Raw genomic sequence first — 24,439 nt, forward strand, 5'->3', positions numbered from 1 at the left:
GATATTTCTCCCAGCAATCTTGATTCCAGCTTCTGCTTCTTCCAGCCCAGCGTTCCTCATGATGTACTCTGCATATAAGTTAAATAAGCAAGGTGACAATATACAACCTTGACGTACACCTTTTCCTATTTGGAACCAGTCTGTTGTTCCATGACCGGTTCTAACTGTTGCTTCCTGACCTGCATACAGGTTTCTCAAGAGGCAGGTCAGGTGGTCTGGGATTCCCATCTCTTTCAGAATGTTCCACAGTTTATTGTGATCCACACAGTCAAAGGCTTTGGCATAGTCAATGAAGCAGAAATAGATGTTTTTCTGAAACTCTCTTGCTTTCTCCATGATCCAGCGGATGTTGGCAATTTGATCTCTGGTGCCTCTGCCTTTTCTAAAACCTGCTTGAACATCTGGGAGTTCACGGTTTACATACTGCTGAAGCCTGGCTTGGAGAATTTTGAGCATGACTTTACTAGCGTGTGAGATGAGTGCAATTGTGTGGTAGTTTGAGCATTCTTTGGCATTGCCTTTCTTTGGGATTGGAATGAAGACTGACCTCTTCCAGTCCTGTGGCCACTGCTGAGTTTTCCAAATCTGCTGGCATATTGAGTGCAGCACTTTCACAGCATCATCTTTCAAGACTTGAAATAGCTCAACTGGAATTCCATCACCTCCACTAGCTTTGTTCGTAGTGATGCTTTCTAAGGCCCACTTGACTTCACATTCCAAGATGTCTGGCTCTAGGTCAGTGATCACATTATCGTGACTATCTTGGTCGTGAAGATCTTTTTTGTACAGTTCTTCTGTGTATTCCTGCCACCTCTTCTTAATATCTTCTGCTTCTGTTAGGTCCATACCATTTCTGTCCTTTATCGAGCCCATCTTTGCATGAAAAGTTCCCTTGGAATCTCTAATTTTCTTGAAGAGGTCTCTTGTTTTTCCTATTCTGTTGTTTTCCTCTATTTCTTTGCATTGATCACTGAGGAAGGCTTTCTTATCTCTCCTTGCTATTCTTTGGAACTCTGCATTCAGATGCTTATATCTTTCCTTTTCTCCTTTGCTTTTTGCCTCTCTTCTTTTTACAGCTATTTGTAAGGCCTCCTCAGACAGCCATTTCGCTCTTTTGCATTTCTTTTCCATGGGGATGGTCTTGGTCCCTGTCTCCTGTACAATGTCACGAACCTCCATCCAGAGTTCATCAGGCACTCTATCAATCAGATCTAGTCCCTTAAATCTATTTCTCACTTCCACTGCATAATCATAAGGGATTTGATTGAGGTCATATCTGAATGGTCTAGTGGTTTTCCCTACTTTCTTCAATTTAAGTCTGAACTTCGCAATAAGGAGTTCATGATCTGAGCCACAGTCAGCTCCTGGTCTTGTTTTCGCTAACTGTATACAGCTTCTTCATCTTTGGTTGCAAAGAATATAATCAATCTGATTTCAGTGTTGACCATCTGGTGATGTCCATGTGTAGAGTCTTCTCTTGTGTTGTTGGAAGAGGGTGTTTGCTATGACCAGTGCATTCTCTTGACAAAACTCTATTAGCCTTTGCCCTGCTTCATTCCGTGCTCCAAGGCCAAATTTGCCAGTTACTCCAGGTGTTTCTTGACTTCCTACTTTTGCATTCCAGTCCCCTAGAATGAAAAGGACATCTTTTTTGGGTGTTAGTTCTAAAAGGTCTTTAGGTCTTCATAGAACCGATTAACTTCGGCTTCTTCAGCATTACTGGTTGGGGCATAGGCCTGGATTACTGTAATATTGAATGGTTTGCCTTGGAAACGAACAGAAATCATCCTGTCATTTTTAAGATTGCATCCAAGTACTGCATTTATCTTCCTAACCCAGGAATTGAATGCGCGTCTCCCACATTGCAGGCGGATTCTTTACCATCTGAGTCACTCACGTTAGTACTTAAAAAAAAAAAAAAAACACAACAAAACTCATTGATATTAGAAAAAAAGAAATCAGTGGATCCTATTGACAAATTTTGTGCTACAGTAGGGTATGAACTTGTTTAAAGGAGGGAGGCAAGAGAGTGTGTCCTTTTCGAATTCCACTGACTGAACTAATTGCATTTACCATGTCCATAAACAATGGCTTATGAAAACTAACTTTGGAATCAAAATTATAACTCTTAGAATGATCACACTGAACCCATAGCTATCTAGTGAGAACACTGAAAGTCAAGATTAAAGTCTTGTTTATGAATTCCTTCAGTTGAGTTCAGTTGCTCAGTTGTGTCCAGTTCTTTGTGACCCATGGACTGCAGCACGCCAGGTTTCCCTATCCACCCCCAACTCCTGGAGCTTGCTCAAACTCGTGTCCATCGAGTCGGCGATGCCATCCAACCATCTCATCCTCTGTTGTCCCCTTCTCCTTCAGTTGCCATAGTGAAAGAAATAGCATCTCTAATAAAGTTTTCAGCACCAGGGTTTTAAAATTTATAGTTATCCTTCCTCTGGCAGAATTTATTTTTTCATCTTAATATGTAAACAACAAAACATTTCTGTTTTCATTTGAAAGTCTAATTTTTATTTATTTTAATTTTTAAAATTAATTACTTAAATTTTAAATAAGTTTATTTATTGGCTATGTTGGATCTTTGTTGCTGCGTGAGCGGGGCTACTCTCTAGCTGTGGTGTGCAGGCTTCTGTTGTTGTGCAGCATGGGCTTTCGGGTGCTCAGGCTTCAGGAATTTCAGTTCCCAGGCTCCAGAGCACAGCCTCAGTATTTGTGGCGCATGGCTCTGTTGCTCTGAAGCATGTGGGATCTTCCCAGTCCAGTGATCAAACCTACCATATCTCTTGAATTGGCAGGCGGATTCTTCATCCCTGAACCACCAGGGAAGACCCTGAAAGTAATCTTTAAACTCCACGGAGTCTGTGTGTGGGGAGAGAGCAGGAGGGGGGTGCAGTTTGTCAGTTTCTACCACAGTGATAGTTGAACCTGAAAATTTAACCATTTACATTAAACAGGACAAGGCAGACTCAGATTCTGATTTTTATGTAGGATCTCTTGTATTTTAGAAATTGAAAATAGAAATTAGAAACCACTTTACCATGGGATTTCTTGTTTCGTATTTCCAACAGTTTCTGATTATTCATTGGTGATCAATGAGTTTAGATTTCTAGCCAAATTAATAACGTACTTAGTATAGTTAAGAAATAAGAGAATAATACATATTTCGCATTTTTCTCCAAATGTGCAAAGTCTGATTTATGAACTTTCAATGTTCCACCACCTGTAATGCTTATTTTTATGTTAACTTTGCATTGAAAAAATAGCCTTAATGTTCTAATTAGCATTTCCATCGTATTTGCTAACATACTTTCATGCTTATCTTATGCAGTGGAAAGCTACAGTTAAACATTCCCCTAGGAAAATTAAAAAGTTCTTCATCTGGATACATTTTTCTGATAAATACTATAGCAGGGACCTCAGAAGGAACACTGGTAAAGAATACTGAAGACAGAACAGAAAGTCTGAAGCATGGAGACAGTGTAATATTATGTTAATTTCATTTTTAATATCAGACTTGGAAATTTTTCTGATATACTTTCTGCTTTGACTGCCTGTATCCATTTATATTATTTAAATTGTCCCAGTAAGTATAAAAATTCCTCTCTGAAATGTATGTAGAAGATAGGATTTTACCAATGACCATCTGGTATTGTTTCAGTACCAGTGGAAAAGTTGCTCTATTTTTATTAAAAAGACTTAGTCTTTACTTCATTCTTATGAGTTGTTCAAACCAATCTAAACCTTTGCTTTTCTCTTCAAATTTTCATTATTCTTGGATATCTAGCTTGGATAACAAGAATTTAATTTTATTTCATGATTATGGCTGCTCTATTTTAAATTTTCCCTCAATTTAACTCCAGTTATTTTAGAAACAGTGATCACCCAGGTAGTTAGAGTAACCCAGCATTTTATGGTAATGTAACCTACCACTTTATAATTTAACAGCTGTATTTTAATATATTTTAAGAATGAAAACTTTCAAAGTGATGAACGTTACACCTTTGTTAATGACTTGAAAATCATCCAGGATCATTTACTCTTGGCACTTTTTGTTTTCTGTTTCCTTCTTCAGATTTAGTTCTTCACTAAAATAGGCTGGAATAACTCCAGAAAGATGCATTGCATTAGTATAATTAGACAGTTCTCTCTCTTTGTGAATTGGAAGGAAGGGCAGTAGAAAGCAGCAGTATTTTGTGTCCTTGGAAACACTGTTCGAGAAGCTGCTATTTGGGGAACTTTCTGACCTACTTTGTGCGGTCCAGTGGCCACATAGCTGGTGGAAGCATTGTTCTGCGTGCCACTTGTGTCATGGATTGGGAGGGTTCATGACCCTTCTGGAGGTGGGATTTATGACCCTCCTGTTCTGGGATTCCACCCTCATTATACACAATGAGATTTATCTTTAGCCTGTTAGTGGAAAAAATGTGGTCATGTCATAAAATGGAAGTTGTAATCTTTTGAAAACTGAAGGGAAACTGGGTAGCCAGATTATAGAAAATCCATTTTTTTCCCCAGACTGTTTTACTTCAATGGAAGTAATATGTCTGTGGGTGGTAATAAATTGTAGCCAGCCAGGGTTTAACACTGATGTGTATTGTGCAGATTTAGATTCCCTTCATCTTTGTGTATCTGGCTCCCTACACCAGAACTGCAGCATTCCAGATGTGATAGGAATGTGAATATTACCATAAAGTAAAAATGCTGGTGACTGTTAAGTAACTGTGATGATCAGTGCTCAGTAATGAACTTCACTGTTTTCCTGTAATGCTAATTTCTGGAGACACAATAAGCTTAATTGTTTTAGGAAAACTATCTGGGAATATGGTATTTATACTCTGGTACTGTGAAGTTTAGGTACACAATTGAATTGGCGAGCCCTGTATTCAATAAATTTGTCTAGGATAAGCTTATTTTGATTAGTGTGCTAAAGCTGTTTTATATTTACGCCCTTGTTGTTTCTGGAATAAATTCTAGGTCAAGGTAACTCAAACTGCTAAATGAATATTCTTTCAGTGAAGTCTTGTAAGTTGGGGACAGTGCTCTTAAATCTTCTTGGCTGAGTTGCCATCCATTGAATTGCTGGACTGAGATAGGATCAAAGTCATTTTTTATACCTAAAAAAGTTAAGTTTTTATTAAAAAAACAGACTCAGTCCAGAGAGTATCTTCAGTCATTGAAAGAGAAGGTCACTATATATTTTTCATTCTTGTAAATTATCAGCTGAAGTATTTGGAACAGTTCTAGAGAAGAAGAAAGTCAGATTTCTTGCTATGAGAAATTACAGCTCATGCTAAAATACTCTCATGATTTGTGTTTTTAATCAGTTTATTGTTATTATAGTTAATACACCTACTATCTCTGAGGAGTAGGTTAAAGTTATTAACCCTACTTTACAAACTGGGGAATTGAGACACACTCATGTTAAGTGGGGTCGCAAGCTCCCACAGTAACTCACTGACTTGGGGAGGATTAGTCTGGTGTTCATGAGCTGTGTTTAGTCCACACATCTTTGATTTACTTGTAATGAATTACACTGTTGCACCCTCTGTTCCTATTTGGAAAAGAAGTACTGACATTTGACCATCTTCTTTTTCTTTTTTCCCCCTTCTGATTGAAGATAAACTGTTATGGTTGTAAAATCCTTTGTAAAAATCCTTTGTAAAATGTGCATATTTTGTGGTTGTAACTTTCAGTTTCATTTTATTGTTAAAGATCTTAGACAAGTCTGGAAATTAAATTTAAGCCATAGGAACATTTCATTGCTTGGCTTCTCAGGTGGCACAGTGGTAAAGAATCCACCTGCAGTGCAGGAGACGCAGGAGATACTGGTTTGATCCCTGGCTTGGGAAGACCCCTGGAGTTGGAAATGGCAACTCATTCCAGTATTCTTGCCTGGAAAATCCTGTGGACAGAGGAGCCTTGTGGGCTACAGTCCATGGCATTGCAAAAGAGTCAGATATGACTGAGCAACAAAGCATGCATATTTAATTGCTGTTCTTTTCATTTCTATATATTTGGATGCAGTTAATCAACTAATATTTATTGAGTATTTACAGATTTAATTTACAGATTTGTGTTGAGTGGTTGTCAGCCACAGACTTTCCTAGTAAGTGTTGTGATATTTTTTTCTCAGGTGAGACATTGAGAGCACTTGTAGCAAATTTTGGGTTATAACTCAGCTTTCCTTAGATGGTACTAAATGACTTAAATAAGATCACGATATAAATTTTCAGTGTCGGAGTGCTTAAGAGTGATTAGTTCATTCTCATTGCTGCTTTCTTCTCTCACTTCACACTTGGAGGCACAACTTACACTTCAGGTACAATTTGTTCTGCTTGACCCTTTACACTTCAAGCTCCAGCCATCTGGAGAAGTGCCTTGAAGATGCTCTACTATAAACACCAGCTTCTGTACATGAGTTTCCTTAATCAGGTTACAATTCTTTACTCTCTCTGCACCCTCTGTCCTACGTCACAGGCTGACTCCCTAGTTCTTAACTCCAGTTTTCAAATCTTAGCTTAAGTACTAAGATTTAAAGATCAGATCCTGGACAGTGTAAACAAAATTTAAGTTTGTGGTCTATTTCATAATCCTAAACAGAATCTTCCCTTTTCTTTCTAAGCAATCCTCTATGGAATTTTCCTTAGAAACAATTAATCCCAAATCCTTTCTCTGGTTCAGTTCAGTTGCTCAGTTGTGTCCAACTCTTTGTGACCCCATGGACTGCAGCATGCCAGGCTTCAACTCGTGGAGCTTGCTTAAACTCTTGTCAATCGAGTTGGTGATGCCATCCAGCCGTCTCATCTTCTGTCATCCCCTTCTCCTCCTTCCTTCAATCTTTCCCAGCATCAGGGTCTTTTGCAATGAGTCAGTTCTTCACATCAGGTGGCCAAAGTATTGGAGTTTCAGCTTCAGTAACAAGTCCTCCCAATAAATAGTTAGGACTGATTTCCTTTAGGATTGACTGGTTGGATCTCCTTTTGGTACAAGGGACTCTCAAGAGTCTTCTCCAACACCACAGTTCAAAAGCATCAATTCTTCATTGCTCAGTTTTCTTTATGGTTGAATTCTCACATCCATACATGACTACTGGAAAAGCCATAGTTTTGACTAGAAGGACCTTTGTCGGCAGAATAATGTCTCTGCTTTTTAATATGCTGTCTAGGTTGGTCATAGCTTTTCTTCCAAGGGGCAAGTGTCTTTTAATTAATGACTACAGCCACCATCTGCAGTAATTTTGGAGCCCAAGAAAATTAAGCCTGTCACTGTTTCCACTGTCTCCCCATCTATTTGCCATGAAGTAGTAGGACTGGCGGAGAAGGCAAAGGCAAGCCACTCCAGTACTCTTGCCTAGAAAATCCCATGGATGGAGGAGCCTGGTAGGCTGCAGTCCATGGGGTCGCTAAGGGTCGGACACGACTGAGCGACTTCACTTTCACTTTTCACTTTCACTTCACACATTGGAGAAGGAAATGACAACCCACTCCAGTATTCTTGCCTGGAGAATCCCAGGGACAGGGGAGCCTGGTGGGCTTCCGTCTGTGGGGTCACACAGAGTCGGACACGACTGAAGTGACTTAGCAGCAGCAGCAGCAGCAGTGGGACTGGATGCCATGATCTTAGTTTTTTGAATGTTGAGTTTTAAGCCAACTTTTTCACTCTCCTCTTTCACTTTCCATCGAGAGGCTCTTTAGTTCCTCTTCACTTTCTGCCACAAGGGTGGTGTCACCTGCACATCTGAGGTTATTAATATTTCTCCCGGCAATCTTGATTCCAGCTTGTGATTCATCCAGCCCAGTACTTTGCATGATGTACTCTGCATATAAGTTAAATAAGCAGGGTGACAATATACAGCCTCAACATACTCCTTTCCTCATTTGGAACCAGTCCATTGTTCCATGTTTGGTTCTAACTGTTGCTTCTTGACCTGCATACAGATTTCTCAAGAGGCAGGTCAGGTGGTCTGGTATTCCCATCTCTTGAAGAGTTTTCCACAGTTTGTTGTGACCCACACAGTCAAAGACTTTGGTGTAGTCAATAAAGTAGAACTAGATATGTTTCTGGAACTCTCTTGCTTTTTCTGTGATCCAGTGGATATTAGCAATTTGATTTCTGGCTTCTCTGCCTTTTCTAAAACCAGCTTGAACATCTGGAAGTTCTTGGTTCATATATCGTTGAAGCCCGGCTTGGAGAATTTTGAGCATTACTTTCCTTGCGTGTGAGATGAGTGCAGTTGTGCAGTAGTTTGAACCTTCTTTGGTATTGCCTTTCTTTGGGATTGGAATGAAAACTGACCTTTTCCAGTCCTGTGGCCACTGCTGAGTTTTCCCAATTTGCTGGCATATTGAGTGCAGCACTTTCACAGCATCATCTTTTAGGATTTGAAATAGCTCAACTGGAATTCCATCACCTCCACTAGCTTTGTTCATTGTGATGCTTCCTAAGGCCCACTTGACTTCGCATTCCAGGATGTCTGGCTCTAGGTGACTGATCACACCATCATGGTTGTATGGGTCATTAAATCTTTTTTGTATAGTTTTTCTGTGTCTTCTTGCCACCTCTTCTTAATATTTTCTGCTTCTGTTAGGTCCATACCATTAATGCTCTTTATTAAGCCCATCTTTGCATGAATTATTCCCCTGGTATCTCTACTTTTCTTGAAGAGATTGCTAGTCTTTCCCATTCTGTTGTTTTCCTCTATTTCTTTGCATTGATCACTGAGGAAGGCTTTCTTATCTCCCCTGGCTATTCTTTGGAACTCTGTATTCAAATGGGTATATCTTTCCTTTTCTCCTTTGCTTTAGCTTCTCTGCTTTTCACAGCTATTTGTAAGGCCCCCTCAGTTCAGTTCAGTTCAGTCGCTCAGTCGTGTCCGACTCTCCACGACCCCATGAATCACAGCACGCCAGGCCTCCCTGTCCATCACCAACTCCCGGAGTACACTCAAACTCATGTCCACAGAGTCGGTGATGCCATCCAGCCATCTCATTCTCCGTCGTCCCCTTCTCCTCCCGCCCCCAACCTTTCCCAGCATCAGAGTCTTTTCCAGTGAGTCAACTCGTCGCATGAGGTGGCCAAAGTATTGCAGCTTCAGCTTTAGCATCAGTCCCTCCAATGAACATCCAGGATTGATCTCCTTTAGAATGGACTGGTTGGATCTCCTTGCAGTATAAGGGACTCTCAAGAGTCTTCTCCAACACCACAGTTCAAAAGCATCGATTATTCGGCGATCAGCCTTCTTCGCAGTCCAACTCTCACATCCATACATGACCACTGGAAAAACCATTGCCTTGACTAGACGGACCTTGGTTGGCAAAGTAATGTCTCTGCTTTTTAATATACTATCAAGGTTGGTCATAACTTTCCTTCCAAGGAGTAAGCGTCTTTTAATTTCATGGCTGCAATCAGCATCTGCAGTGATTTTGGAGCCCAAAAAAACAAAGTCTGACACTGTTTTCACTGTTTTTCTATCTACTTCCCATTAAGTGATGGGACCAGATGCCATGATCTTTGTTTTCTGAATGATGAGCTTCAAACCAACCTTTTCACTCTCCTCTTTCACTTTCATCAAGAGGCTTTTGAGTTCCTCTTCACTTTCTGCCATAAGGGTAGTGTCATCTGCATATCTGAGGTTATTGATATTTCTCCCAGCAATCTTGATTCCAGCTTGTGCTTCTTCCAGCCCAGCGTTCCTCATGATGTTTCAGAAAAACATCTATTTCTGCTTCATTGACTATGCCAAAGCCTTTGACTGTGTGGATCACAATAAACTGTGGAAAATTCTGAAAGAGATGGGAATCCCAGACCACCTGACCTGCCTCTTGAGAAACCTGTATGCAGGTCAGGAAGCAACAGTTAGAACTGGACATGGAACAACAGACTGGTTCCAAATAGGAAAAGGTGTACGTCAAGGTTGTATATTGTCACCTTGCTTATTTAACTCAGACAACCATTTTTCCTTTTTACATTTATTTTTCTTGGGGATGATCTTGATCCCTGTCTCCTGTACAATGTCATGAACCTCTGTCCATAGTTCTTCAGGCACTCTGTCTTATCAGATACAATCCCTTGAATCTATTTGTCACTTCCACTTATAAGAGATTTGATTTAGGTCATACCTGAATGGTCTGGTGGTTTTCCCTACTTTCTTCAATTTAAGTCTGAATTTTGCAATAAGGAGTTCATGATCTGAGCCACAGTCAGCTCCTGGTCTTGTTTTTTGCTGGATGTATAGAACTTTTCCATCTTTGGCTGCAAAGAATATTATTTCTGTAGTAGTTGCTGCTGAACAACCTGGAACTCTATATTCCATGTCCAAGAAAAATATGCAAATGAATTGCTTCTTTTGTCTACTTTGTTATTAATATTATCCGTTTGCATTCTTTGTTCCCCTGCTTGGTTTATCTTGACTATTTGTTTACTATAGTTTTGTGATTTTGTTCTCTTGCCATTGATTTTGGCTTTTTATCTTGACAATTTTTGCTTTTTAATGGAATTTATTGAAGACTAACAGCCAACATTATATTTAATGGGAAAATATCAGTGGCTGTCCTAAAACCAGAAATAAAGTGGGACTCTGAAATCGCTATTATTGTTTGAACATATTCTTGAATTAATGGAAAATGCAATGAATTATGAAATAGAAGTAGGAGATATCAGTATTCAAAAATAACATTTAACATATCATATGTAGATGATATGAATTTTTAGTGAACGATTTGAAACTATTATGATTTTTAAATAATTTCAGTAAGCTAGAAACAAGATAGGGAAATAAAATAATGCTAATAATTTTCTTATAAGTCGATAGTAACTAATTAAAAGATAATAGATTAAAAGCACAGTAAATTATTAAGTTATTAAGAATAATATCAATCCATTATATCAACAAAACTTTTGAGAGCCTTCTATGTACCTGCATTGAGCTATAAAGTCCTTGCCCAAGGGCTTAAATTGTGGTATGCAAGATTAACATACAAACCTACAACTAGAGTATAGTATGTTCAGTGTACAGGTAACATTCAGGATAAGGATATTTCAGCTGAGTTCTAAGGGAAAAGTTGGGTGAATTTTAACAGGGAAACAACAAATACCTGTTTTTCAGGTATATGGAGTGATGATGGACAATAGTATCAGGTGATGAGAGGCAACCTCATGCATTCAGGAAGACCGTTGGGTGCAAGGGAGGGAATAAGAGTGATGAACCTGGTGAGAAAATGTGTGGTCAGTTCACTAAAGGCTCTGTGAACTGTGTTGAAGGTGCTAAGGAAGTCCCACCTGTGACTGTCTCCCCTTCTTTTGGCATCTTGAGGATCATATTGGTAGCTTGGAGGATACTGGTTCAGTGTCTGTCATTCTGTTCTGAAGATGTTTGGTGTAAGGATGGTTATAGAGTTCTGTTTTCTCCTTCTATGTAAACAAGGTAATGTATTTAAATTACTTTCTGATTGACTGGTATGCTGAGCAGAATGTTTCCCCTGCATCAAACTCCTTCTCAGGGATTGGATATGTACTGATAAAAACCTAACAGTGAGCCTTAGACTCTCAAGGAAGGTTTTAAGATGGTCTTTATAGTCAAGGAGGTAACCCACTCTGGTGTGTCTGAGGTCAGCTGAGGTCCACACAAAACCTACAAGAGGACTTGATATGGAACGTGTGATCCCACTGGGTTTAGCAAATAATGGCATAATGAAACTATAAATACCTGGGTTTGCCTGATGGCTACACTCTGGAGAAGTGCATGTATGTAAAATAAAGTCTTTTGCTTAGGGAAGTGTTATCCAAGTCTGACACTGAATTTTCACGAAAAATATCGAGGTTCTCTTGAGAAGCTAGTGGGGCTTCCTAGGTGGTGCAGTGGTAAAGAATCTGCCTGCCAATGAAGGAGATATGGGGTACATGGGTTCAATCCCTAAGTTGGGAAGATTCCCTGGAGTAGAAAATGGCAACCCACTCCAGTATTCTTGCCTGGAAAATTCCATGGACAGAGGAGCCTGGCAGGCTTGTATAGAGTCAGACATGACTGAGCTCACATACATGTTGAGAAACTAGGATGGTTCATTTCTTCTACCAGTTGAAGGTAATGAGATTCTAGCTGGGTGGGAAGATCATGAGTTTATGTGCCTGGTTCTGTTGCGGTCAGACATGCCATTGGTCTTCTGGCTTTTAAGAGTCATAAGTTAAATTTCACAAGAGATATCATCCATCTTACTTGGCATTGACTGAGCCACTTGATGGTAATATTATTAATAGCAGTTAACCTTTATAGAGCACTTAATATTTTTCAAGGCTCCATGCTAAATGCTTCCCTTGAATCTTTACACCCCTATGAGGTAGATAGAATCATTATCCCCTTTCTACCAAGTGAGTGGCTCGAAACAGGAGAGATGGTATCTTGCTTATGGTAGTATAGGTAGTGCTTTCAGGGAGTGGGTTTCACACCCACACCTGTCAAATTCCCAAGTGCATCCTCTTAATCAGGGGTGTTTGGGGTTTTGGAAGTGGAATTTTGATTTGGAGTGGTTGGTTAGGCTGTCATTTTTTATTCTATAAACACCAGAATACAAGTTGAATGGGGCTTTGTTGACTAGAAATTTTTCTCTACTCAAGAAATCTTGTTTTTGTCCCCCCCCGCAAAGAAATCCCAAAACATGCACGTGGAGTTCTTGGGATAAGATGAAGCTGCTGATCATTTTTGATATATTTATCTTCTTTCTAAATGGCTTATGTTGACTGGTCTGGAATGGAAATGTGAAGTGGGAAGTACAGATATAGATGAACAATAAGTACAGATGTGCAGAGCAAGGTCTGAGATATAGGCAAGGTGTGGCTGATAAGGGTCAGGAAGAGGAGCTCATGAAAGTGCTCACAGTTGGCCCCAGAAACATGAACATATGTTCTTTTTTGGGGGCATCCTTATATTCTTGTTTTTTTTTAATAACTAAAGATATTTTTGCATAAATCAACTATTTATTTAAATAAACTGGTTCAACTATTTATATTTATATAAACAGATTTCTGATTATAAAGCAAAACATGACAATGTAATGAAGTACATATACTGTCCACACAAATAGATCAAACATTTGAATTTTACTTTCAGAATGGCATTTGTCATGATTTGTAACTAGCAAATAAAAGTAATTGCCATTTTATTTCCTATATGCTTGATCTTCTCTGATTAGATGTGCACATTTTGTAAAGCACTGCCATTCTACATTTTTCCTTAAATTGATTGCTTTTAAATCACTGTATGTTTGGGGAAAGACTGTTTTACCATAGAGATTGTGACTGAAGTCATCAATAATCAAATTAATATAGGAAACACCTCAGAAAATCTTGTGGTGTTCATGTAGTATTTTAAGATAGAATCTCAGCAAATTCATAAATAGTTTTGTCTTAAAACTTCACTTCTTTTTTAAAAAAATATTTTAATTGGAGGCTAATTACTTTACAATATTGTAGTGGTTTTTGCCATACATTGACATGAATCAGTCATGGGTGTACATGTGTTCCCCATCCTGAACCTCCCTCCTTCCTCCCTCCCCATTCCATCCCTCAGGGTCATCCCAGTGCACCAGCCCTGAGCACCCTGTCTCATGCATCAAACCTGGACTGGTGATCTATTTCACATATGATAATATACATGTTTCAGTGCTATTTCTCAGATCATCCCACCCTCACCTTCTCCCACAGAGTCCAAAAGTCTGTTCTTTACATCTGTGTCTCTTTTGCTGTCTTGTATATAGGGTCATCGTTATCATCTTTCTAAATCCCATATATATGTGTTAATATACTGTATTGGTGTTTTTCTTTCTGACTTACTTCACTCTGTATAATAGGCTCCAGTTTCATCCACCTCATTAGAACTGATTCAAATGCATTCTTTTTAATAGCTGAGTATATTCCATTGTGTATGTGTACCAGAGCTTTCTTATCCATTCATCTGCCGATGGACATCTAGGTTGCTTCCATGTCCTGGCTATTGTAAACAGTCCTGCGATGAACATTGGGGTACACGTGTCTCTTTCAATTCTGGTTTCCTTGGTGTGTATGCCCAGGAGTGGGATTGCTGGGTCGTATGGCAGTTCTATTTCCAGTTTTATAAGGAATCACCACACTGTTCTCCATAGTGGCTGTATTAGTTTGCATTCCCACCAACAGTGTAAGAGGGTTCCCTTTTCTCTGTATCCTCTCCAGCATTTATTGTTTGTAGACTTTTTGATAGCCATTCTGAACGGCATGAGATGGTACCTCATTGTGGTTTTGATTTGCATTTCTCTGATGATGAGTGATGATGAGCATCTTTTCATGTGTTTGTTAACCATCTGTATGTCTTCTTTGAAGAACTGTCTGTTTAGTTCTTTGGCCTATTTTTTGATTGGGTCGTTTATTTTTCTGGAATTGAGCTGCAGGAGCTGCTTGTATATTTTTGAGATTAATTCATTGTCAGTTGCTTTGTTTGCTATTCAGTTCAGTCGCTCAGTCGTGTCCGACTCTCCGCGACCCCATGAAGCACAGCACGCCAGGCCTCCCTGTCCATCACCAACTCCCGGAGTACACTCAAACTCATGTCCACAGAGTCGGTGATGCCATCCAGCCATCTCATTCTCCGTCGTCCCCTTCTCCTCCCGCCCCCAACCTTTCCCAGCATCAGAGTCTTTTCCAGTGAGTCAACTCGTCTCATGAAGTGGCCAAAGTATTGCAGTTTCAGCTTTAGCATCAGTCCCTCCAATGAACATCCAGGATTGATCTCCTTTAGAATGGACTGGTTGGATCTCCTTGCAGTATAAGGGACTCTCAAGAGTCTTCTCCAACACCACAGTTCAAAAGCATCAATTCTTCGGCGATCAGCTTTCTTCACAGTCCAACTCTCACATCCATACATGACCACGGGAAAAACCATTGCCTTGACTAGACGGACCTTGGTCGGCAAAGTAATGTCTCTGCTTTTTAATATACTATCAAGGTTGGTCATAACTTTCCTTCCAAGGAGCAAGCGTCTTTTAATTTCATGGCTGCAATCAGCATCTGCAGTGATTTTGGAGCCCAAAAAAACAAAGTCTGACACTGTTTCCACTGTTTTTCCATCTATTTCCCATGAAGTGATGGGACCAGATGCCATGATCTTTGTTTTCTGAATGTTGAGCTTCAAGCCAACCTTTTCACTCTCCTCTTTCACTTTCATCAAGAGGCTTTTGAGTTCCTCTTCACTTTCTGCCATAAGGGTAGTGTCATCTGCATATCTGAGGTTATTGATATTTCTCCCAGCAATCTTGATTCCAGCTTGTGCTTCTTCCAGTCCAGCGTTCCTCATGATGTACTCTGCATATAAGTTAAATAAGCAAGGTGACAATATACAACCTTGACGTACACCTTTTCCTATTTGGAACCAGTCTGTTGTTCCATGACCGGTTCTAACTGTTGCTTCCTGACCTGCATACAGGTTTCTCAAGAGGCAGGTCAGGTGGTCTGGGATTCCCATCTCTTTCAGAATGTTCCACAGTTTATTGTGATCCACACAGTCAAAGGCTTTGGCATAGTCAATGAAGCAGAAATAGATGTTTTTCTGAAACTCTCTTGCTTTCTCCATGATCCAGCGGATGTTGGCAATTTGATCTCTGGTGCCTCTGCCTTTTCTAAAACCTGCTTGAACATCTGGGAGTTCACGGTTTACATACTGCTGAAGCCTGGCTTGGAGAATTTTGAGCATGACTTTACTAGCGTGTGAGATGAGTGCAATTGTGCGGTAGTTTGAGCATTCTTTGGCATTGCCTTTCTTTGGGATTGGAATGAAGACTGACCTCTTCCAGTCCTGTGGCCACTGCTGAGTTTTCCAAATCTGCTGGGATATTGAGTGCAGCACTTTCACAGCATCATCTTTCAAGACTTGAAATAGCTCAACTGGAATTCCATCACCTCCACTAGCTTTGTTAGTAGTGATGCTTATTACTTTCTCCTATTCTGAAGGCTGTCTTTTCACCTTGCTTATAGTTTCCTTTGTTGTGCAAAAGCTTTTAAGTTTAATTAGGTCCCATTTGTTTATTTTTGCTTTTATTTCCATTACTCTGGGAGGTGGGTCAGAGAGGATCCTGCTGTGATTTATGTCAGAGAGTGTTTTGCCTATGGTCTCCTCTAGGAGTTTTATCGCTTCTGGTCTTACATTTAGATCTTTAATCCATTTTGAGTTTATTTTTGTGTATGGTGTTAGAAAGTGTTTTGTTGCCGCTGCTAAGTTGCTTCTGTCATGTCTGACTCTGTGCAACCCCACAGATGGCAGCCCACCAGGCTCCCCCATCCCTTGGAGTCTCCAGACCAAAACACTGGAGTGGGTTGCCATTTCCTTTTCCAATGCATGAAAGTAAAGTGGCTCAGTCGTGTCCTACTCTTAGCAACCCCATGGACTGGAGCCAACCAGGATCTTCCGTCCATGGGATTTTCCAGGCAAGAGTACTGGAGTGGGTTGCCATTGCCTTCTCTGAGAAAGTGTTCTAGTTTCATTCTTTTACAAGTAGTTGACCAGTTTTACCAGCACCACTTGTTAAAGAGATTGTCTTTTATCCATTGTCTATTCTTGCCTCCTTTGTCAAAGATAAGGTGTCCATAGGTGTGTGGGTTTATCTCTGGGCTTTCTATTTCGCTCCATTGATCTATATTTCTGTCTTTGTGCCAGTACCATACTGTCTTGATGAATGTGGCTTTATAGTATAGTCTGAAACCAGGCAGGTTGATTCCTGCTGTTCCATTCTTCTTTCTCAAGATTGCTTTGGCTATTCGAGGTTTTTTGTATTTCCATACGAATTGTGAAATTATTTGCTCTAGTTCTCTGAAAAATATCGTTGGTAGCTTGATAGGTAGTTGATAGCATTGAATCTATAGATTGCTTTGAGTAGTATACTCATTTTCACTATATTGATTCTTCCAATCCATGAACATGGTATATTTATCCATCTATTTGTGTCATCTTTGATTTCTTTCATCAGTGTTTTATAGTTTTCTACATATAGGCTTTTGTTTCTTTAGGTAGATTTATTGCTAAGTATTTTATTCTTTTCGTTGCAATGGTGAATGGAATTGTTTCCTTAATTTCTCTTTCTGTTTTCTCATTGTTTGTTAGTGTATAGGAATGCAAGGGATTTCTGTGTATTAATTTTATATCCTGCAACTTTAGTATATTCATTGATTAGCTCTAGTAATTTTCTGGTGGAGTCTTTTTGGGTTTTCTATGTAAAGGATCATGTCATCTGCAAACAGTGAGAGTTTTACTTCTTCTTTTCCAATCTGGATTCCTTTAATTTATTTTTCTTCTCTGATTGCTGTGGCTAAAACGTCCAAAACTATGTTGAACAGTAGTGGTGAGAATGGGCTCCCTTGTCTTATTCCTGACTTTAGGGGAAATGCTTTCAGTTTTTCACCATTGAGGATATGTTTGCTGTGGGTTTATCATATATGGCTTTTATTATGTTGAGGTATGTTCCTTCTATGCCTGCTTTCTGGAGGGTTTTAATCATTAATGGATGTTGAATTTTGTCAAAGGCTTTCTCTGCATCTATTGAGGTAATCATATGGATTTTATCTTTCAATTTGTTAATGTGTTGTATCACATTGATTGATTTGTGAATATTGAAGAATCCTTGCATCCCTGGGATAAAGCCCATTTGGTCATGATGTATGATCTTTTAAATATATTGTTGGATTCTGATTGCTAGAATTTTGTTGAGGACTTTTGCATCTATGTTCATCAGTGATATTGGCCTGTAGTTTTCTTTTTTGGTGGCATCTTTGTCTGGTTTTGGTATTAGGGTGATGGTGGCCTCATAAAATGAGTTTGGGAGTTTACCTTCCTCTGCAATTTTCTGGAAGAGTTTGAGTAGGATAGGTATTAGCTCTTCTCTAATTTTTTGGTAGAATTCAGCTGTGAAGCTTTCTGGTCCTGGGCTTTTGTTTGCTGGAAGATTTCTGATTACAGTTTTGATTTCCGTGCTTGTGATGGGTCTGTTAAGGTTTTCTATTTCTTTCCGGTTCAGTTTTGGGAAGTTATACCTTTCTAAGAATTTGTCCATTTCTTCCAAGTTCTCCATTTTATTGGCATTTAGTTGCTGATAGTAGTCTCTTATGATCCTTTGTATTTATGTGTCATCGCTTGTGATTTCTACATTTTCATTTCTAATTTTGTTGATTTGATTCTTCTCCCCCACCATTTTGATGAATCTGGGTAATGGTATGTCTATTTTATCTTCTTAAAGAACCAGATTTTAGCTTTGTTGATTCTTGCTGTGGTCTCCTTTGTTTCTTTTTGATTTATTTCTGCCCTAATTTTTATGATTTCTTTCCTTCTACTAACCCTGGGGTTCTTCATTGCTTCTTTTTCTAGTTGCTTTAGGTGTAGAGTTAGGTTATTTATTTGATTTTTCTCTTGTTTCTTGAGGTAAGCTTGTGTTGCTATGAACCTTCCCCTTCAGTTCAGTTCAGTTCAGTCGCTCAGTCGTGTCCGACTCTCCGCGACCCCATGAATCACAGCACGCCAGGCCTCCCTGTCCATCACCAACTCCGGTTTTGGGTTGTTGTGTTTTCATTTTCATTTGTTTGTATGTATATTTTGATTTCTTTTCTGATTTCTTCTGTGATTTGTTGGTTATTCAGAAGTGTGTTGTTTAGCCTCCATATGTTTTTATCTTTAATAGTTTTTTTTCCCGTAGTTGACATCTAATCTTACCTCATTGTGATCAGAAGAGATGCTTGGAATGATTTCGATTTTTTAAATTTGCCAAGGCTAGATTTATGGCCCAGGATGTGATCTATCCTGGAGAAGGTTCCATGTGCGCTTGAGAAAAAGCTGAAATTCATTGTTTTACTGCGAAATGTCCTATAAATATCAATTATGTCTAACTGGTCCATTGTATCATTTAAAGTTTGTGTTTACTTGCTAATTTTCTGTTTTGTTGATTTATCCATAAGTGTGAGTAGAATATTAAAGTCTCCCACTATTATTGTGTTACTATTAATTTCTCCTTTCATACTTGTTAGCATTTGTCTTATATATTGTGGTGCTCCTATGTTGAGTATATATATGTTTATAATTATCATATCTTCTTCTTGGATTGATCCTTTGATCATTACGTAGTGTCCTTTTTCTCTGTTCATGGCCTTTATTTCAAAGTCTATTTTATCTGTTATGAATATGTTTACTCTTGCTTTCTTTTGGTCTACATTTGTATGAAATATCTCTTCCCAGCCCTTCACTTAGAGTCTGTATGTGTCCCTTGTTTGGAAGCAGGTCTCTTATAAAGAGCATATATATGGTTCTTTTTTTTGTATCCATTCAGCCAGTCTATGTCTTCTGGTTGGGACATTCAACCCTATTACATTTAAGGTAATTATTGATAAGTATGATCCCATTGCCGTTTACTTTGTTGTTTTGGGTTCAAGTTTATACACCTTTTCTGTGTTTCCTGTGCAGAGACGATCCTTTCAGTTTCAGTTTAGTTGCTCACTCATGTCCAACTCTTTGCAACCCCATGAACCACAGCATACCAGACCTCCCTGTCCACCACCAACACCTGGAGTCCACCCAAACCCATGTCCATTGAGTTGGTGATGCCATCCAACCGTCTCATCCTCTGTCGTCCCCTTCTCCTGCTGCCCTCAATCTTTCCCAATATTAGGGTCTCTTCCAATGAGTCAGCTCTTTGCATCAGGTGGCCTAAGTATTGGAGTTTCAGCTTCAACATCAGTCCTTCCAATGAACACCCAGGACTGATCTCCTTTAGGAGGGACTGGTTGGATCTCCTTGCAGTCCAAGGGACTCTCAAGAGTCTTCTCCAACACCACAGTTCAAAAGCATCAATTTTTCTGCACTCAGCTTTCTTTACAGTCCAACTCTCACATCCATACACGACCACTGGAAAAACCATAGCCTTGACTAGAAGGACCTTTGTTGGCAAAGTAATGTCTCTGCTTCTTAATATACTATCTAGGTTGGTCATAACTTTCCTTCCAAGGAGTAAGCATATTTTAATTTCCTGGCTGCAATTAGCATCTGCAGTGATTTTGGAGCCCAGAAAAATAAAGTCAGCCACTGTTTCCCCTGTTTCCCCATCTATCTGCCATGAAGTGATGGGACCGGATGCCATGATCTTAGTTTTCTGAATGTTGAGCTTCAAGCCAACTTTTTCACTCTCCTCTTGCACTTTCATCAAGAGACTCTTTAGTTCTTTTTCACTTTCTGTCATAAGGGTGGTGTAATCTGCATATCTGAGGTTATTGATATTTCTCCTGGCAATCTTTATTCTAGCCTGTGCTTCCTCCAGCCCAGCGTTCCTCATGATGTACTCTGCATATAAGTTAAATAAGCAGGGTTACAATATACAGCCTTGACGTACTCCTTTCCCTATTTGGAACCAGTCTGTTGTTCCATGTCCAGTTCTAACTGTAGCTTCCTGACCTGCATACAGATTTCTCAAGAGGCAGGTCAGGTGGTCTGGTATTCCCATCTCTTTAAAAATTTTCCACAGTTTGTTGTGATCCATACAGTCAAAGCTTTTGGCATAGTCAATAAAGCAGAAATGGATGTTTTTCTGGAACTCTCTTGCTTTTTTGATGATCCAGTGGATGTTGGCAATTTGATCTCTGGTTCCTCTGCCTTTTCTAAAATCAGCTTGAATATCTGGAAGTTCACGGTTCATGTATTGCTGAAGCCTGTCTTGGAAAATTTTAAGCATTACTAGCGTGTGAGATGAGTGTAGTTGTGTGGTAGTTTGAGCATTCTTTGTCATTGCCTTTCTTTGTGATTGGAATGAAAACTGACCTTTTCCAGTCCTGTGGCCACTGCTGAGTTTTCCAAATTTGCTGGCATATTGAGTGCAGCACTCTCATAGCATCATCTTTCAGGGTTTGAAATAGCTCAACTGGAATTCCATCACCTCCACTAGCTTTGTTCATAGTGATGCTCTCTAAGGCCCACTTGACTTCACATTCCAAGATGTATGGCTCTAGGTGAGGTGATCACAGCATCATGATTATCTGTGTCGTTGAGATCTTTTTTGTACAGTTTTTCCATGTATTCTTGCCACTTCTTCTTAATATCTTCTGCTTCTATTAGGTCCCTACCATTTCTGTCCTTTATTGAGCCCATCTTTGCATAAAATGTTCCCTTGATATCTCTAAATTTCTTGAAGAGATCTCTAGTCTTTCCCATTCTATTGTTTTCCTCTATTTTTTTGCATTGATCTCTGAGGAAGGCTTTCTCATTTCTCCTTGCTATTCTTTGGATCTCTGCATTCAAATGGGTATATCTTTCCTTTTCTCCTTTGCTTTTCGCATCTCTTCTTTTCACAGGTATTTGTAAGGCCTCCTCAGACAGCCATTTTGCTTTTTCTGCATTTCTTTTTCTTGGGGATGGTATTGATTCCTGTCTCCTATACAATGTCACGAACCTCCGTCCATACTTCATCTGGCACTCTGTCTATCAGATCTAGTCCCTTAAATCTATTTCTCACTTCCACTGTATAATCATAAGGGATTTGATTTAGGTCATACCTGAATGGTCTAGTAGTTTTCTCCACTTTCTTCAATTTCAGCCTGAATTTGGCAATAAGGAGTTCATGATCTGAGCCACAGTCAGCTCCCGGTCTTGTTTTTGCTTCTTGTATAGAGCTTCTCCATCTTTGGCTGCAAATTATATAATCAATCTGATTTCAGTGTCCACTATTTGGTGATGTCCACGTGTAGAGTCTTCTCTTGTGTTGTTGGAAGAGGGTGTTTGCTATGATCAGTTAGTTCTCTTGGCAGAACTCTATTAACCTTTGCCTTGCTTCATTATGTACTCCAAGGCCAAATTTGCCTGTTACTCCAGGTGTTTCTTGACTTCCTGTTTTTGCATTCCAGTCCCCTGTAATGAAAAGGACATCGTTTTTTGGTGTTAGTTCTAGAAGGTCCTGTAGGTCTTCATAGAACTGTTCAACTTCAGCTTTTTTACTGTTACTGGTCAGGGCATAGACTTGGATTACTGTGATATTGAATGGTTTGCCTTGGAAAGGAACAGATATCATTCTGTCATTTTTTATTGCATCCAAAGACTGCATTTCAGACTCTTTTGTTGACCATGATGGCTACTCAATTTCTTCTAAGGGATTCCTGCCCAAGTATAGATATAATGGTCATCTGAGTTAAATTCACCCATTCCAGTCTTAGTTCCCTCATTCCTAGAATGTCAATGTTCACTCTTGTCATCCTCTATTTGACCACTTCCAACTTACCTTGATTCATGGACCTAACATTCCAGGTTCCTATGCAATATTGCTCTTCGCAGCATTGGGTCTTGCTTCTATCACTAGTCCCATCCACAACTGGGTGTTGTTTTTGCCTTGGCTCCATCCCTTCATTCTTTCTGGAGTTGTTTCTCCACTGATTTCCAGTAGCATATTGGACACCTACTGACCTGGGGAGTTCATCTTTCAGTGTCCTGTCTTTTTGCCTTTTCATACTTTCATGGGGTTCTCAAGGCAAGAATACTGAAGTGGTTTGCCATTCCCTTCTCCAGTGGACCACATTCTGTCAGACCTCTCCACCATGACCTGTCTGTCTTGGATGGCCCCACTTGGCATGGCTTAGTTTCATTGAGTTAGACAAGGCTGTGGTCCCTGTGATTAGATTGGGTGGTTGTCTGTGATTGTGGTTTTAGTCTGCCTGCCCTCTGATGCCCTCTCTCAGTGCCTACCATCTTACTTGGGTTTCTCTTACCTTGGATGTAGGGTATCTCTTCACGGCTGCTCCAGCAAAGCGCAGCTGCTGCTCCTTACTGCTTCTCCTTACCTTGGACGTGGATAGCTCCTCCTGGCCGCTGGACCTGACCTTGGGCATGGGGTAGCTCCTCTTTAGCATTTGTTGAAAAGCTGATTTAGTGGTGCTGAATACTCTCAACTTTTATTTGTCTGTAAAGCTTTGATTTCTGTTTCATATTTGAATGAGATCCTTGTTGGGTACAGTAATCTGGGCTGTAGGTTTTTCTTTTTCATCACTTTAAGTATGTCCTGCCATTCCCTTCAGGCCTGAAGAGCTTCTATTGAAAGATCAGCTGTTATCCTTATGGAATCCCCTTGTGTGTTATTTGTTGTTTTTCCCTTGCTGCTTTTAATATTTGTTGTTTGTGTTTTTCACCTTGGCTTTATCTTGTTTGGGACTCTCTGGGGTTCTTGGACTTGAGTGGCTATTTCCTTCCGTATTTTAGAGAAGTTTTCAACTATTATCTCCTCAAGTATTCTCTCATGGTCTTTCTTTTTGTCTTCTTCTTCTGGGACTCCTATGATTTGAATGTTGGGGCATTTGACATTGTCCCAGAGGTCTCTGAGATTGTCCTCATTTCTTTTAATTCTTTTTTCTTTTTTCCTCTTTCCTTCATTTATTTCCACAATTCTATCTTCTACCCCACTTATCCTATCTTCTGCCTCAGTTATTCTACTGTTGGTTCCCTCCAGAGTGTTTTTATTGCAGTTATTGCATTATTCATTATTGACTGACTCTTCTTTATTTCTTCTAGGTCCTTGTTAGGCATTTCTTGCATCTTCTCAATCCTTGTCTCCAGACTATCTGTAACTCCACTTTGTTTTCAAGATTTTGGATCATTTTTACTATCATTATTCTGAATTCTTTTTCAGGTAGACTCACTGTCTCCTCTTCTTTTGTTTGATTAGGAAGGCATTTATCATGTTCCTTTACCTGCTGACTATTTCTCTGCCTTTTCATCTTGTTTAGGTTGCTGTGTTTGGGGTGGCCTTTCTGTATGCTGGAAGTTTGTGGTTCCTCTTTATTGTGAAGGTTCCTCCCTGTGGGTGGGGTTGGATGAGTGGCTTGTCAAGGTTTTCTGGTGTGGGAAACTTGTGTCGGTGTTCTGGTGGGTGGAGCTGTATCTCTTCTCTCTGGTGTGCAATGAGGTGTCCAGTAGTGAGTTTTAAGATGTTTATGGGTTTGGTGTGACTTTTGGCCGCCTGTATTTTAATGTTTAGGGTTGTGTTCCTATGTTATTGGAGAATTAGCCTGGCATGTCTTGCTCTGAAACTTGTTGGCTCTTGGATGAAGCTTGGTTTTAGTGTAGGTGTGGAGGCTTTTGGGTGAGCACTTGTTGATTAATATTCCTTGGAGTCAGGAGTTCTCTGGTGTTCTCAAGTTTTGGATTTAAGCCTCTTGACTCGGGTTTTCAGTCTTATTCTTACAGTAGCCTCAAGACTTCTCCATCCATACAGCACCGATGATAAAACATCTAGGTTAATGGTGAAAAGATTCTCCATAGTGAGGGACACCCAGAAAGGTTCACAGAGTTGCACGGAGAAGAGAAGAGGGAGGAGGGAGATAGAGGTGACCAGGAGGAGAAAAGGGGAATCAAAAGAGGAGAGAGCAAGCTAGCCAGTAGTCACTTCCCTATGTGCTC

The sequence above is a fragment of the Moschus berezovskii genome, chromosome 9 (assembly GCF_049115385.1).
Source record: "Moschus berezovskii isolate FMDL1 chromosome 9, NW_MosBer_1.0, whole genome shotgun sequence".
NCBI classification, from domain to species: Eukaryota; Metazoa; Chordata; class Mammalia; order Artiodactyla; family Moschidae; genus Moschus; species Moschus berezovskii.